The 15,808-nt window shown below is 36.3% G+C and overlaps 1 protein-coding gene across 3 annotated transcripts in view; it reads right to left on the bottom strand.

Annotated features, from left to right (window-relative positions):
• The window catches only part of dlgap4a (discs, large (Drosophila) homolog-associated protein 4a), a 305,849-nt gene that overhangs the window by 182,397 nt on the left and 107,644 nt on the right, over positions 1-15,808 (bottom strand). For all 3 annotated transcript variants that reach the window (XM_087307666.1, XM_087307665.1, XM_087307667.1), the window contains exon 2: positions 2,088-2,169. The gene's annotated coding sequence lies outside the window, so the exon portion shown is untranslated. The remainder of the gene's footprint in view (positions 1-2,087; positions 2,170-15,808) is intronic.

The raw sequence follows: 15,808 nt of genomic DNA on the forward strand, positions 1-15,808 counted from the left end.
GCGCTGTTGGTTACGCCGGTCATTTGATGCAGAAGTATAAACCAGGCTGTATATTTCTGCGTGCTGTCTCTGTTGGTCTGCATTAACACTTCCGAAACACTAGTGGGCATTAATGTTCCTCTGTGTCGAGTTTCTTCGCTGCTGTTTTGTTTTTTCTAAACGCTTCCTGAATGTACAAGTGGCTCAAACTTGCTCATTTTGAAGCAGGAACCGGCAGACATGCAACAACTTTAAAAGGTAAACACAAAAAAAAAAACTTTCCATCCAGAGCTCCTTCACGGGACCTCACACTTGTAAACAATCGCTTCATTGGGCTCGCACGGCTCTCGGTCCCGCCCTGACTCATCAGCGCTACCAAGACGACCAATCACAGAGCTTGCGAAGTATCATAGATATATACATTAGATGTCGCCTGGCCTATTGTTGTCTATTGGACAGAATGCGTCAACAGCGCGGCCATCTTGGTACAGGGTAACGCTCCTTTGAAATGAATGCGGGACCAAGGCACAGTGGAGGACTGTGGCCATCTAAAGCCAGAGATATACACATATATCTATGATCGGGAGTTTTCCTGGATGTTAGTATGTAATTTTTTTTTTTTTTAATTACGAAAATTATAATTTTACATCACTTTTCTACATTGATGGATCAGTGACCGCACGGGCATTCCTGACAAAAAGCTTGTGTTTGTGTGTACAGAAATGTACTATTCACCCTCCCTGTTAAATTTGATCTAATCATGTCCTGAAACACATCTCCTCTACTGCTTTCACTCCTCATACTGACGGAGGGAGCGATTCGTTTGTGAATGAATCTCCATTATGAACGACTCGTTCACTAGCCGACAATAATACAAGTTTCTGGCAGCGCAGCATCTCGTTGTCATATTTATTTTGCATTGTTTTCTGATTTTATTCAACAAAACTAGCATAAGCCGAGTGTTTAGTGCGAGTTGGAGCTACTTTGCCTCATGGTGAATGCAGTAAGTGACTGTCATCATCAATAACGTTACCTGATTAGCACAAAAGTTCAGAACATACAAAAACAGAAAAAAACTGAATATTACCTATGAAATGTTCTGCGTTTGTGCTTTGTTTTCGTTGTTTGCTTGTTACTACACCCGTAGACAGCGCTAAAGTCCAGCATCTTTACGTAATAACACTGTCTTGACTAGTGCGGTTGAATGACATTTGTCCTGGGAGCACTGTACCAATGTGGCGGCGCTATTGACGCATGCTCAGGGTCCCTATGCAATATCTAGTGTATATATCTATGGCGAAGTATAGTTACATTTTTTGAGAGGTGCACGTCAGCGACGCTGACGGACACGTCGTAGGGATATGTGTCAACGTGTAGGCTGCGCCGTAGCATACGCGTGCGCTTGAAGCAGAAGTGTAAATCAGCCTTTAAGATTAGAGTAGATCACCTTTTGAAAATGGGGGTATTTTAGCGGGGTGAATTAGAACTTTTTTTGGATGTGGTGGTGGTTGGGGGGTTTGGGGCTCTTCTCCTCAAATGTTATACTTTTACAAATTGTTTACTGTTATTTCGTGCTTTGCATTGTAATTCTTATGATTCTAAAAGGCTGTCTATAAAGATTTGAGTCTGAAATGTCATTTTTGTCCTGAAGCTCTTTTTTTTCATTGGGGTAACACTTTACAATAAGGTTAATTAGTTAATGCATTTACTAACATGAACTAATCATGAAAAACACGTGTAAAGCATTTATTAATCATAATTGAACATTTACTTATGCATTATTAACGTCCAAGTCCATGCTTGTTAACATTAGTTAATGCACCATGAGTTAACATGAACTAACACTGAACTACTGTATTTTCATTCACTAACATTAACTAGCATGAACAAATACAGTAGTAAATGTATTGTTCATTGTTTGTTCATGTTAGTAAATGCATTAATTGACATTAACTAATGAACCTTATTGTAAAGTGTGACCTTCATTGGCTATCCGGCACAAAAGCGTCACAAAAGTAAAACAATGAATATCAGTACATTCGTTGCGTTCACTCAGCACGATCTCTTCAACAACCACAGCAGCAGAGAAGATGCAGACGTTTTCTTACCTCTGACCGGCTCTACGTGCTCATCTTGGAGTCCCGCTCGCACCAAACATACAGCTGAATCCACCCGGTGCTGTGTGTCATTCTGAAAACACAAACACACACAATCAGTCAAGAAGCACACAATCACATCGACAGGATGAATTAATCTTCACTGAGAGTTAGACTGATCATAATAACAGCACAATCGGGAGAGGAGTGACAGTCTGAACGCTGCGTTTCTCCGACACACTAAAACATGATGCTGAACTGAATGATAATAACAGCAGACATTATTAAGCTTAACTGGCTGACAGCGTTCTTATGCTGAATTGAAGGCTTCCCGAATAAGTGACACACTTAAACAAACACTCAAAAGGAGACAGATGATCTCGACAGGAAGATATTAACAATAGAAATGAACATTAGAAATAAAAGTTTATTCTCAACCCTTTATGTGAAGTAAATATTTTTTTAATCAAATAAAGAGGATAACAAAAGATATTACATCATTACATAAATAGTACATGACAGTAATGGCTTTTAATATAATATATAATTTTTAATATATCATATAAACGCAAATGGAGCGTCACAGTGGCGCAGTGGGTTGCACGATTGCCTCAAAGCAAGAAGGTTGCTGGTTCGAGTCCTAGCTGGGTCAGTTGGCATTTCTGTGTGATGTGTGCATGTTCTGCTTGTGTTGTCATGGGTTTCCTCAGGGTGCTCCAGTTTCTAGTCCAAACACATGCGCTATAGGTGAATTGATGAACGAAATTGGCCTTAGTGTATGAGGGTGTGTATGAATGTGAGAGTGTATGGGTGTTTCCCAGTAGCGGGTTGCAACTGAAAGGGCATCCGCTGCGTAAAACATATGCTGAATAAGTTGGTGGTTCATTCTGCTGTGGCGACCCCTGTTGAATAAAGGGACTAAGCCGAGGGAAAATGAATAAATATTATGAAAAATACTATATTTTATATATACAAATATTACATGACAGTAATTCTAGACTTAATAGCTTTTAATAAATTTATATAATTACTAATATATAATATAAATATTACATTTATATATAATTAAATATATATAAAATTTGAAGATTAAAACTATTTATTTGAGCCTAGCCTCAGTCAGAATACATATTTGACTAAACAAATATTATTAAAGATTTTAAATAATCATATAATAATATATTCATTATGTAATATTATTATATGATTATTTAACATCTTCAATAATATTTGTATTATTTTAAGTTCAGTCTAATATGTTCAGTGAATTAAATTTAAAATATTTAATTTGTTGTAATTTTGTTTTTATATTGTGATAATTGTATATATATATATATATATATATATATATATATATATATATATATGTGTGTGTGTGTGTGTGTGTGTGTGTGTGTTTGTGTGTGTGTGTGTGTGTGTGTGTGTGTGTATGTATGTATATATATATATATATATATATATATATATATATATATATATATATATATATATATATATATATACATATGCATAAAGTTTTACAACGGAGGCTTGTCTCAACTAAATATTATTAATGTTTCATTTTATAATACAGCAAATTATTCAAATATATTTATTTTACAATATTCATGTTTCCACCATTGCTATGCACTTGCTAACATTCATTCATTAATTTTCCTTTGGCTTATTGCCTGTTTCCACTGAGTACCCTTATTAGGCTTGTGTCAAAAGGCTTGTGCCAAAGGGCACCAATGGTACCCTTATGGTGGGCATGGTGTACGACAAAGTTTCAATTGACGTCCTTCTCGCTCGAGGAAACGTCAAAGTAAAGCTATACGGGCTGTTCACATATCATATCTTCTTACAAAACAGTTTAAACACATAAATACTTATGCATAAATATCCATTACTAACCTTTCTATGAACATGAGTTGATTATTACTGCAGATCAATGATAAATAGTGAAATAGGCTACTGTAACGTCTGCAATTATATGAAATAAATAAATAAAAGCAACATATATGAACATACACAGCCCCTTACAATCTCCGATCTGTTATGGATTACAGAAATACTACAAACAGCAAACATTTAGTCCTTATTTGGCTTCAAAAACAACATGCATGTCAGAAGCACTTTAATAATCACGCACACATTATTATCATCAGCTCAAGAAGATCATTTCAAATATAGACACTCGGTGAGCGATCGCAAGCTTTTTGGAGAAAGTGAAACCACTCGCGCTTAGACATGACAATCGTTTACCTAGAGCAGTGGTTCTCAAAGTGGGGGTCGGGACCCCCCGAGGGGTCGCGGGGCAATGAAAGGGGGTCGCCTGGTGATTTCCAAAAATCTATTTATTTTTATTAAACCATAAAAATTAACATATTTTATCCATAACTATACTGAAAATAAATAGTTTATAGTTACTATATTCTATATAGTTACTATAGTAGCTTATAGTTACTAGTTCTATTGGATTGCGACCCCTGGGGTAATTACATTATATTAAAGGCAGCAATAGCGTCAGATGCATTTTGATTTTATAACATCAGGTTATACTTTCTGGCACATTTAAAGCACTGTCACAAATTTAATTGGTGTGTCTGCATTATTGCATGCAAGGTTTCTGTATTTATAACCACCTCAGAGGATATTGGGGGTCGCGAGTCACTGGCATTGTTATTTTGGGGGTCGTGGGCAGAAAAGTTTGGGAACCCCTGACCTAGAGTGTCAGTTCGGCTTGCTCCGGCCCTGAAAACACCCATACTCATTCATACACTACATCTAATTAAATTCATCCAATTCATTTATAGCGCGCGTGGGGGAAACCAGAGGAAACCCACAGCAACATGGGGAGAACATGCAAACTCCACACAGAGATGCCAACTGGCCTAGCAGGGACTCGAACCAGTGACCTTCTTGTTGTGAGGCGCAGCCTGATCTCACGAGAAAACGTGAGTATTTTACGTTTTTGCAGTTTAGTGGCTAATTCGTACGAGTTTAGTCGTAAGAAAATGTACGATTTTAAAAAGGAGGCGTGGCACCTAACCCCACCCCTAAACCCAACCGTCATTGGGGGATACGCAAATCGTACTAAAATGTACGAATTAGATCGTACGAATTTGTACGAATTAGCCACTAAATGAAAAAGTTACGAATTGCCGTGAGATTGTGTTGTGAGGCGACAATACTAACCACCGTGCCAGATTAAAAGATGTTTATAAATCCTACAACTCTAAATCAAGACATTTGATCAACACCAGAAACAATTAAGAGTTGATTTCAATCCATTTGAGCAATATCGATGCAGACTCATTAATAACTCATTCAGTTCGACTCTAAGATGAAGCGTCCTGGATTCAGCAGAGCTCGTCTAATAATGATCCTCCACTGACAGTCAGACTGAGCTCGGCTGAAGCTTCCCAGGAGTCTCCGAAAATTCATTCTGATTAAATATCCTTAAAACATTCCCCTCTGGGATATTAGAGGAGTTTTATTGCAGCGAGGGCTGAACCTGAACGAATTCAGCAGCAGATTCAATAAACAAGCAGAAGACGAGGAGCTCGACAAATCCAATCAAAGCGAACAGAGACCTTCAAAATCCCTCAATACACACATTTAACTGCGGCTCTCATCAATTACTGCTGTCAACACGGTGAAACAATGCCACACTCTAACACATGCTGGGTTGAATTGGGTCAAAAATCCAAAAAACTTAACTACTGGGTTAATTTTTTGATGAAAATGAAATCCCTTTTTATTTTTGTGATCAACTTTGTATTGTTTTCAGAGATAAACGACATACAGATGTTCGGAGAGAAAAGTGCAACAGACACATTATCGGTAACTTGTAAAAAAATAATAATAAAAATAGCGAGGTTATATTGTTGTAACACAGAGTCAAGGTAAAAAGGAGGTGAGGGTCCAAAGGCAGTTTATTTACAACTTAGTCAGGCAGGCAATGGTCAAACAATTTAACAAGGATCAAAAGGCACGGCAAGGTTAGATGAGAATAACGCTTGGTAATGTTACAGATGAACAAGACTCAGCAGTGTGTGTGTGAAAATGAGAGGTGCCTTTATAGTCCAGGTAATCACTGATTATGAGTTTCAGCTGTGTGTGTGATGTTCGGATTAATGTCAGCTGTAGAGGGTGTTAATTGGTGCACTGTATCATGGTAGTTGTACTTCATGTGGTGGAAGATGTCTAGTTCTGTAGTGATTGTGACAATTAAACAATCATTCCTTAGTTTAGCAAATTGGTAGCAATCATCAATAGAAATTTAAATTAAACTGTTGGATTTGTCCGTATTTGACCTAACATTGGGTTAAAACAACCCAACATTGTCCTTAGACCCTGACTAGACTTTGAATTTTGGTCCGCTGACATCATAACCTTAAGCTGCGGTCACACTGGGCTTTTCCTCCCATAGACTTCCATTCATACGCACGCGAATGCGTCAAACCGGAAACGCAGGGTCATGCGTCTAGTTTCGTTTGGTGAACTCTGACCTGCGAAATCGCATCACTTGACTGCGTGAGACCAGTTGATGATAAAAACATGACCTCTCTGGACAGAAATGTAAAATATGGAGCAAACGCTTGCTTTTTAAATGTTTAATCATCTTGTTTAATCCCGCCCCTTTTCGCAGAGCCGTGCGACCGAAATTTGCAAACTCAAACTCTGGTGTGATCGCAGCTTAAATCTAACCTAATAATAATGCCTTATGACGTCGTGTGCCTACTGGGAAGACACGGATTGAAGGATTGACAAAGACCAAATCTTTTAAAACGGAGAGAAAAAAAAAACAAGTCTTCATCAATGTCCTAAACAGAGCAGCACAGATTTGCAGTGAGGTGATATGTCTTGTGTTGGACAATAAACACCCTCTGTCTGAAGCATGACTATGCAAAAATAAATCTAGTGAATAATTGAGCTCTGCTGGACTCAGTGTCAAGAATACACACCGCCGCCGCAGCTTCAATATTTCAGATCACGCTCTTATATAAAGATAATTCTCTTGATTTACAAGACGCAGATTCCTTTGGCCTTCTTTTCATCTTTGTTGAGAGCGTCTGAGAATCCTTTAAAGAGAAGCTTGGAAAATAAGAATTTTAATGAGAACGAAGTGATGAAAGAGAGCAGAGTTTAGTCCAGTATTGAGTGTTTGTAGCATCAATGACATATGCAGAAATGTTTAATCCCACTTTGAAAATAAATAAACTCAGTTGTAGGTTTAAAACTTTCATTAACAAATGTCCATGTTTAGACTATAACTGGGTTGGAACCACCATATTTTTTGTGTTGAATTGCACTATTCCCCTTATTTTTTTTGCGTACGAGTGGGGCAGCCACTGGAATCTTTTTGGATTGAGACTTCTGTTCTCAGACGTTAAAAACAGCTTTTTATACTGCTTGATGTTGCAAACTGATATATGATTCTGCTTTGTCTGTGCAGTCATGCAGACACTTGTTTGTTTATTATTCCTAGTCCTTTCTCCCATAGGCAGCAGAATCGGAAGTTCTAAAACAGATCGCAAAAACCAGCACACTTCCGCATTGAAGAATAAGGTCAATACTGTAAAGTTATTGTTGTAATATTAGTAAAAAATAAAACAAAAAAAATCAATCAATGAAAACTTCAATTAAATCACAAAATGCTGAATTTAATTGGATTATGCACTATATAAAATAGCATTTGATCAGATGAATGTAATGAGCTGTTAATAAATAATAAATCATAACAATGAATAACTAACCATAACCAAATATTGAATTTTATAGTAGTAAATATTAAATTTATTATTTTGTATTACATTACAAGTTATATTACAATTAATATATACAAAAAAAACATAAATATATAACAAATTTATACTGACAAATTTGGCTTGCAATTCTATATAAACAATGTATTAAACAAATTTAAAGAAAACATTTAAATTTATTATTTATAATCTTGTTTAATTAATGTTTTATTTAAAACTGCCCTAATAATACAGAATGTAAAACTATATACTGTTTTACTTAAACACCACAGTATCATACATATAAGAATAAACACAAAATAATCCACGAGAGGGTGCTGTTAACCTTTTTGCAAATCCGAATTGCATTGTTTAGGGTATGTTTTGTTCCACTAGAGGGCGCCGTGAACCTTTTTGCAAATCTGAAATACATTGCTTAGAGAACGTTTGATGTACGTTTCAGATGACAAATCCACTAGAGGGCGCTGTTAACTTTTTTGCAAATTTGAAATACATTGTTAAAGTAGGTTTCCTAGCACGTTTCAGATGACAAATCCACTAGAGGGTGCTGTTAACCTTTTTTTATCCCTTTTTGTAACCTTGCTTATGGTACAATTTGTGGTACGTTTCAGAAACACGTCCTTGTCATATACGTCCAGGAAAAAGTCCACTAAAATAACCCTAAACAATAGTGTTTTCAAAGGCAAAAATAACAGAAAACTGTACTGTGACTACACCATTTTACCTTGATTTTACATAGCTTTACCTTTTTTATGTAAGCAGGCTTCACAGGACTCAAACACAAGCGCTCTTCATTATATGTAACCATAACCAAATATTGAATTTTATAGTAGTAAATATTAAATTTATTATTTTGTATTACATTACAAGTTATATTACAATTAATATATACAAAAAAAAACATAAATATATAACAAATTTAAACTGACAAATTTGGCTTGCAATTCTATATAAACAATGTATTAAACAAATTTAAAGAAAACATTTAAATGTATTATTTATAATCTTGTTTAATTAATGTTTTATTTAAAACTGCCCTAATAATACAGAATGTAAAACTATATACTGTTTTACTTAAACACCACAGTATCATACATATAAGAATAAACACAAAATAATCCACTAGAGGGCGCTGTTAAGCTTTTTGCAAATCTGAAATACATTGCTTGGGGTACATTTTGTTGTATGTTTCAGATGGCAAGTCCACTAGAGGGCGCTGTTAAGCTTTTTTGCAAATCTGAAATACATTGCCTAGGGTACATTTTGTTGTACGTTTCAGGTGGCAAATCCACTAGAGTGTGCTGTTAACCTTTTTGCAAATCTGAAATACATTGCTAAGGATGAGTTTTGTTGTATGTTTCAGATAACAAATTCACTAGGGGTCGCTGTTAACCTTTTTGCAAATTTGAAATACATTGCAAAGGGTACGTTTTGTTGTATGTTATAGATGACAAATCCACTAGAGGGCGCTTTTAATTGTTTTGAAAATCTCAAATACATTATTTAGGGTACGCTTTGTTGTACGATTCAGATAACAAATCCACTAAAGGGCGCTGTTAATTGTTTTGCAAATCTGAAATATATTATTTATGGTACGTTTTATTGTACAATTCAGATTACAAATCCACTAGAGGGCGCCGTGAACATTTTTGCAAATCTGAAATACATTGCTTAGAGAATGTTTGATGTACGTTTCTGATGATAAATCCACTAGAGGGCGCTGTTAACTTTTTTGCAAATTTGAAATACATTGTTAGAGTAGGTTTCCTAGCACATTTCAGATGACAAATCCACTAGAGGGTGCTGTTAACCTTTTTTTAACCTTGCTTATGGTACAATTTGTGGTACGTTTCAGAAACACGTCCTTGTCATATACGTCCAGGACAAAGTCCACTAACATAAGCCTAAACAATACTGTTTTCAAAGGCAAACGTAACAGAAAAGTGTACTGTGACTACATCATTTTACCTTGATTTTACATAGCTTTACCTTTTTTATGTAAGCATGCTTCACAGGACTCAAACCCAAGCGCTCTTTATTATAAGTACAACACCAGACAAGGTGAGCTACCAAGCAAACTGACCACACTAGAAAAGTTGTCCATATGGAGACAGATAGGTGATGCAAACATGTGTATTACAAATAATAGACATTGTTAAGTTGTTTTGTGGTACTTATTTGGTGTTGTGCATGAAAATAATCTTTTATTCACAAATAATATTTAACTGTAAATATCATTAGTGTGAAAAGGAACAAAAGTTGTTGGCGCCATACTGCCCCCTTGTGTTCACTTTACCTTCAAACTGCAGTCAAACGCATGTTTACATATGTTTTTCACGGTTTTACAATGTAAACGTCAGTCGAAGGGTGAATTTCCAACTAGTTGAGGATTAAATCTAACACAACAATCTCTGCAAACACCATTTTCCATTTTCATTTCCTTTCAATCTCTCTAAAAACAAACTACGAGAGTTGGAAACAGCAGTAAGTATGGCAATCAAACAGAACGTTCCTTTATTTCACTGAAACAAATCTAAGAAATGCAGATAATCCAGCACATTCTGCAGCTCCAGAATGTCTCGGTCAAGGTCCGCCGCTCTCGTCTTTAAGAAAGACCCAATTTGAGGCCCTTGTGAAGGAGCGCTAAATTATTCATGAACACATTCTCTGCGGGCACCAACAGCAATAAGAGCAGCAGAAAACGCTGAGAGGAGCTCATGTCGCCGGGTCAGGGCTGATTTTAGCACCAGAGTCCAGATTCACCAGCAAAACACACCAATGTTTTAGGCTCTACATCATTCGCACCAACTGCACCATTCATTTTTGCTATATATGGGCAGTGTTGGGTAAGTTACTTAAAAAAAAAAAGTCCAGTCAAAAAAATGACTAATTGCAACATTAAAGTTGTATTTAAATTACTTGTCCATATTTGACCCAATGTTGGGAAAGCAAAAAAAAAAAAAAAAAAAAAAACTCTTTAACCAAAACTATGTTTAAGGAAAAACACAGATGTGTTCGAAAGCGTATACCCCCACTATTTATAAAACATACATCTGTCCCTTGCATTAATTCATTGGACACTTGCGTTGATGAGATTTTCTTGGAGCAATGAATAATATCTTGTAAAAGAGATTTTTAATCTCAATGTGTCTTTCCTGGTAAAATAAAGGTTATAATAATAATAAATAGCAGAATGATTTAACATCTAAAAAGACAAGATAGTCTATACATGACATCAATGTGGGAAATAATGAATTACACATACTTAAGTTATTGTAACGGAGTAGTTTTATTTAATAATTGTACTTTAAATATTTTTTTAATTAAAATAAAATATAAATTGTAAAATTAAATTAAAATAAATTAAATTACATTAAATTAAAAAAAAATAAATAAATAAAATGAAATAAAAAATAATAAATAAAATTAAAAATAGAATAAAATAAAATAAAAAATGTAATTCAAATTTAAATTAAATTAATCAAAATAAAATAAAATAAAATATGTAAAAAGAATTGAAAAATAAAATAAATAAAATATGAAATTAAATTAAATTAAAACTATATAAAATAAAATAAAATAAATAAATATAAATATAAAATTAAATAAAATTAAAGATAATTTCTTATTTCTTTACTACAATAATTTACATTAAGGTACTACTACTTTATGAACCTTTTGTGGTTAACATTAAGACATAGTGACATGCTGTTTATGACCATAAAAACCATAGTAAAGAGATGGTTCACTCAAACATGAACATTTCCTAAAGTACTTGCACCCAAGTGTTTCTAAACATTTATGAATTTCTTGTTTATGTCCTACACAAAACTAAATATTCAACAGAATGTTGGAAAAAACATCGATTGACATCCAGAGTAAACACAAAAAATACTAGGGGGTTCAATGCTGTTTTTTTTACCAGTCTTCAGTATATTTTCAGCAGAAAAGAAAATCCAACAGGTGGTTTTGAAGGGTAAGTAAATGATGACAGCGTGTTCATTTTGGATGAATGACCCCTTTAAGAAAAAAAAAAGGTACGAATAAAAATACAACCTGGATATAAACAGGTATAACACTTGATATTCTTCTTTGGAAATGATGCCTAGAAGTGATTTATTCATTCATTAATTTTCCTTCAGCTTAGTCCCTTATTTATCAGGGGTCACCACAGCGTAATGAACCCCCAACTTTTCCAGCGTAGGTTTTACGCAGCTGATGCTCTTCCAACCGCATCTCAGTACTGGAAAACACCCATACACACTCACATTCACACACACACTCATACACTACGGCCAATTTAGTTCATCCAATTCCCCTATAGCGCATATGTTTGGACTGTGGGGAAAACCGGAGCACCCGGAGGAAACCCACGCCAACACAGGGAGAAACTCCACACAGAAATGCTAATTGGCCCAGCCGGGACTCGAACCAGCGAGCTTGCTGTGTACAGTGCTGAGCCTCCGTGCCGCCCCGGAAATGTTTCATTGAGATGAAATTTACCTCAAACACAAATCAACCCTGTCTCATATGTGTAGACAGCATTTCATCACCAGCCAAAACACACATAACCAAATCATGTCCACAAAAGACAAAAGAGCATCAATATTCTGTCCATCCCGAGCCACATTATTAGCGACAAGCTGTGTTTTTGCTCGGAGATGAAAATGGCACCATCTGGGAATACATGTGGGAATAAATTTTCACCGTTTCCACTGATATGCATTTTGCTGTCACAGATTCGCTGACTGGTTTGTGGCACCTTTACAGCTGTCTAATTCACACTCTCCCACTCGTCACACTCGCTGGCGTGGGTGTTCATACCTGGAAGACCCACTCAAAACACTAAAACTACACTAACAAGGTACAGCAGAAGCCAAAATCATTCGCCCTCCTGTAAATTTGTTTTTCTTTTTTAATTATTTCCCAAATGATGCTTAACAGACTCAGGAATTTTTATGTACAGATTTCCTATAATATTGTTTCTTCTGGAGAAATTGATTTCGGCTAGAATAAAAGTTATTATTTTTTAAACACCATTTTAAGTACAAATTTATTAGCCCATTTAAGCTATATAGTTTTTTCAATAGTCTACAGAACACACCATCGTTATACAATAACTAATTACCCTAACCTGCCTAGTTGACCTAAGTAACCTAGTTAAGCCTTTAAATGTCACTTTAAGCTGTATAGAAGTGTCTTGAAAATATCCAGTCAAATATTATTTACTGTCATCATGACAAAGATAAAATAAATCAGTTATTAGAAATGAGCTATTAAAACTCTTATATTTAGAAATGTGCTGAAAACAAATTTCTCTCCATTAAACAGAAATTGGGGAAACAAATAAATTGGGGGGCTAATAATTCTGGCGTCAACTGTATAAGCCGAGTTCAGCAGCTAATCAGCCGGAATCACCTGAGGTGACAAGACAGCGCACAGCAAGCAGCAAGGCTTAGCTGTCGCTCAAGTGTCCACACCCTTAGTTATGCAGATTTAAAACTAAATTCACCCCCTCACAGTTGTCATGAAGGGTAATATTAGCTATATGCACCAAAACCATCTTTTATACCAGGCTGTTTTTATCAGATGCAAAATTGGCCAATTTACCATTGCAGTCAGTGAACATCTGAATTTCCTGGAGCCAACTCCCAAAGGCCAGTCGATGAATTGCATAAATATATACATTAGGTGTCTCCAACCCTGTTGTTGTCTATTGGAAGGAATGCGTCAATAGAGCGCTAAGCCCCTTATCGCTTTCGACCCTAGCAACGCCCCTGGACAAGACCATTAGACACAAGCAAACACATTCTATCAGACTAGCCTTCGCAACAGAGACTGTCCTCATAGAGACCCACAGAAAGAATAAGAGTGAGAAGTGGCGAGAGAAGAACAGAGATAGAGAGAGAGAGATAACGCCATTGTAGTTTGGGCTTGGCTTTCAAACGCTACGCCAACCAGCGATTGGTGGCGCAAACCCAGCGTCAGCGGCCAGCATCATCAGCACGAAATGCGAATCCTCCAATGCCGTTCGTACCTGTAACACACGCATGAAACGACACACCCACAACATTTATCCATCAATGTTTTTTCTACATTGATGGATAAGTGATTAGTGATGGGAAGTTCGGATCATTTTACTGACTCGGCTCTTTGAGTCTCATTCATCAAGATGAACGAATCTTTTTTCGAGTCAATTTGGTTCAATTTGCCAAAATATTATTAAAAAGTTACGAATTGCTCCCAAACACATCTACAACTAGCCCAAAAGGTTGATCACACGACAAATAAGTCATAAATAGAATATAAGAAGGAGAAAATAATAATTCAATGTTTACCTGCTATTTTGTCTATGAAGGTATTGTTCTCTCTTTGCTCAGCTCACTTCTACATGTCTTCAAATGTCAGGGGTTCATTCACGTTACACTGACAGTCACATATAATCTTAATTAATGCACAGTCTAAGCTGATAGGAGCCATGATCATTCGTTGTTTATGTGACAGAATGACTCAAACCCGAGGACTCCAGAGATAAACTGTTCAATTCTTTTTCCGGCTCTAAATGCATATGATTGGCCCATGATGAATGAATGACTAAGACCCGATAGAGGACTTGAGAGATGAACGGTTCAATTCTTTTTCCGGCTCTAAACGTATATGATTGGCCCATGATGAATAAATGACTAAGACCCGATAGAGGACTTGAGAGGTGAGCGGATCAATTCTTTTTCCGGCTCTAATTGTGTATGATTGGCCTGTGATGAACAAGTGACTCAGACCCGATAGAGGACTCGAGAGATGAACAGATCAATTCTTTTTCCGGCTCTAAACGCATATGATTGGCTTCTGCCAATGTGATGAAGACTTGAAATTAACAACACTACCTACACAAATGTGCGCACGTGCGGATGAACAAATCACTCCCTGAGAGGACTCGTAGATCCCGAGTCATATTTAAAATTCGTTTAAAATGAACAAATCGTTCATGAACGACCCATCACTGTAAGTGATTGCACAGGCATTCCTGACAAAAAGCTTGTGTTTGTGTGTATGGAAATGTATTATTCACCCTCCCTGTTAAATTTGATCTAATCATGTCCTGAAACACATCTCCTCTTCTGCCTTTACTTCTCATACTGACGGAGGGAGCGATTCGTTTGTGAATGAATCTCCGTTATGAACGACTCGTTCACTAGCCGACAATAATACCAGTTTCTGGCACCGCAGCATCTTGTTGTCATATTTCTTTTGCATTGTTTGCTGATTTTATTCAACAAAACTAGCATAAGCCAGCTAACATAAGGTGCTACTTTGCCTATGAATGCAGTATGTGACTGTATTATCATCAATAACGTTACTTGTTTAGCACAAAAGTTCAGAACATACAAAAACGTAAAAAACTATGTCTTACCTATAAAATGTTCTGCCTTTGTGATTTGTTTTCTTTGTTTGCTCGTTACTACACCCGTAGACAGCGCTAAAGTCCCGCATCTTCAAGTAATAACACTGTCTTGACTAGTGCGGTTGAATGACACTCGTCCTGGGAGCACTGTACAAATATGGCGGCGCTAATGACGCATGCTCAGGCTCCCTATGCGATATCTAGTGTATATATCTATGGATGAATTGCAGTTTCAGTTACTTCCATATTAGCAGGGGAGAGCGGGAGGTTGCCGCGTTGGTCTGTCTGAGGTACTGGGAGTGGCTAACACAATTAACCACGCCCCTCCTGCTCTCAGTATTAACTCTCCGCAAACCCTTTTCACCCATCTTTCTGAATGAAATGCCTACTTTACTATATCCAATCAGCTTGAGGTAAATAAAACAAGCCACGCCCACTGTTTTCTAATTTAATATTCCGTTTCTCTAGATACTGCGTGACAACTCAAAAAAACAATGCTCGCAGCTTCCGGTTCATGTGAACTTTAATTTTAATACCTCGATAGAAGCTTTAAATGTAAATATGAGGTGTCAATATGACGT

Source organism: Danio rerio, chromosome 23 (assembly GCF_052040795.2).
Source record: "Danio rerio strain M-AB ecotype USA chromosome 23, GRCz13ab, whole genome shotgun sequence".
NCBI classification, from domain to species: Eukaryota; Metazoa; Chordata; class Actinopteri; order Cypriniformes; family Danionidae; genus Danio; species Danio rerio.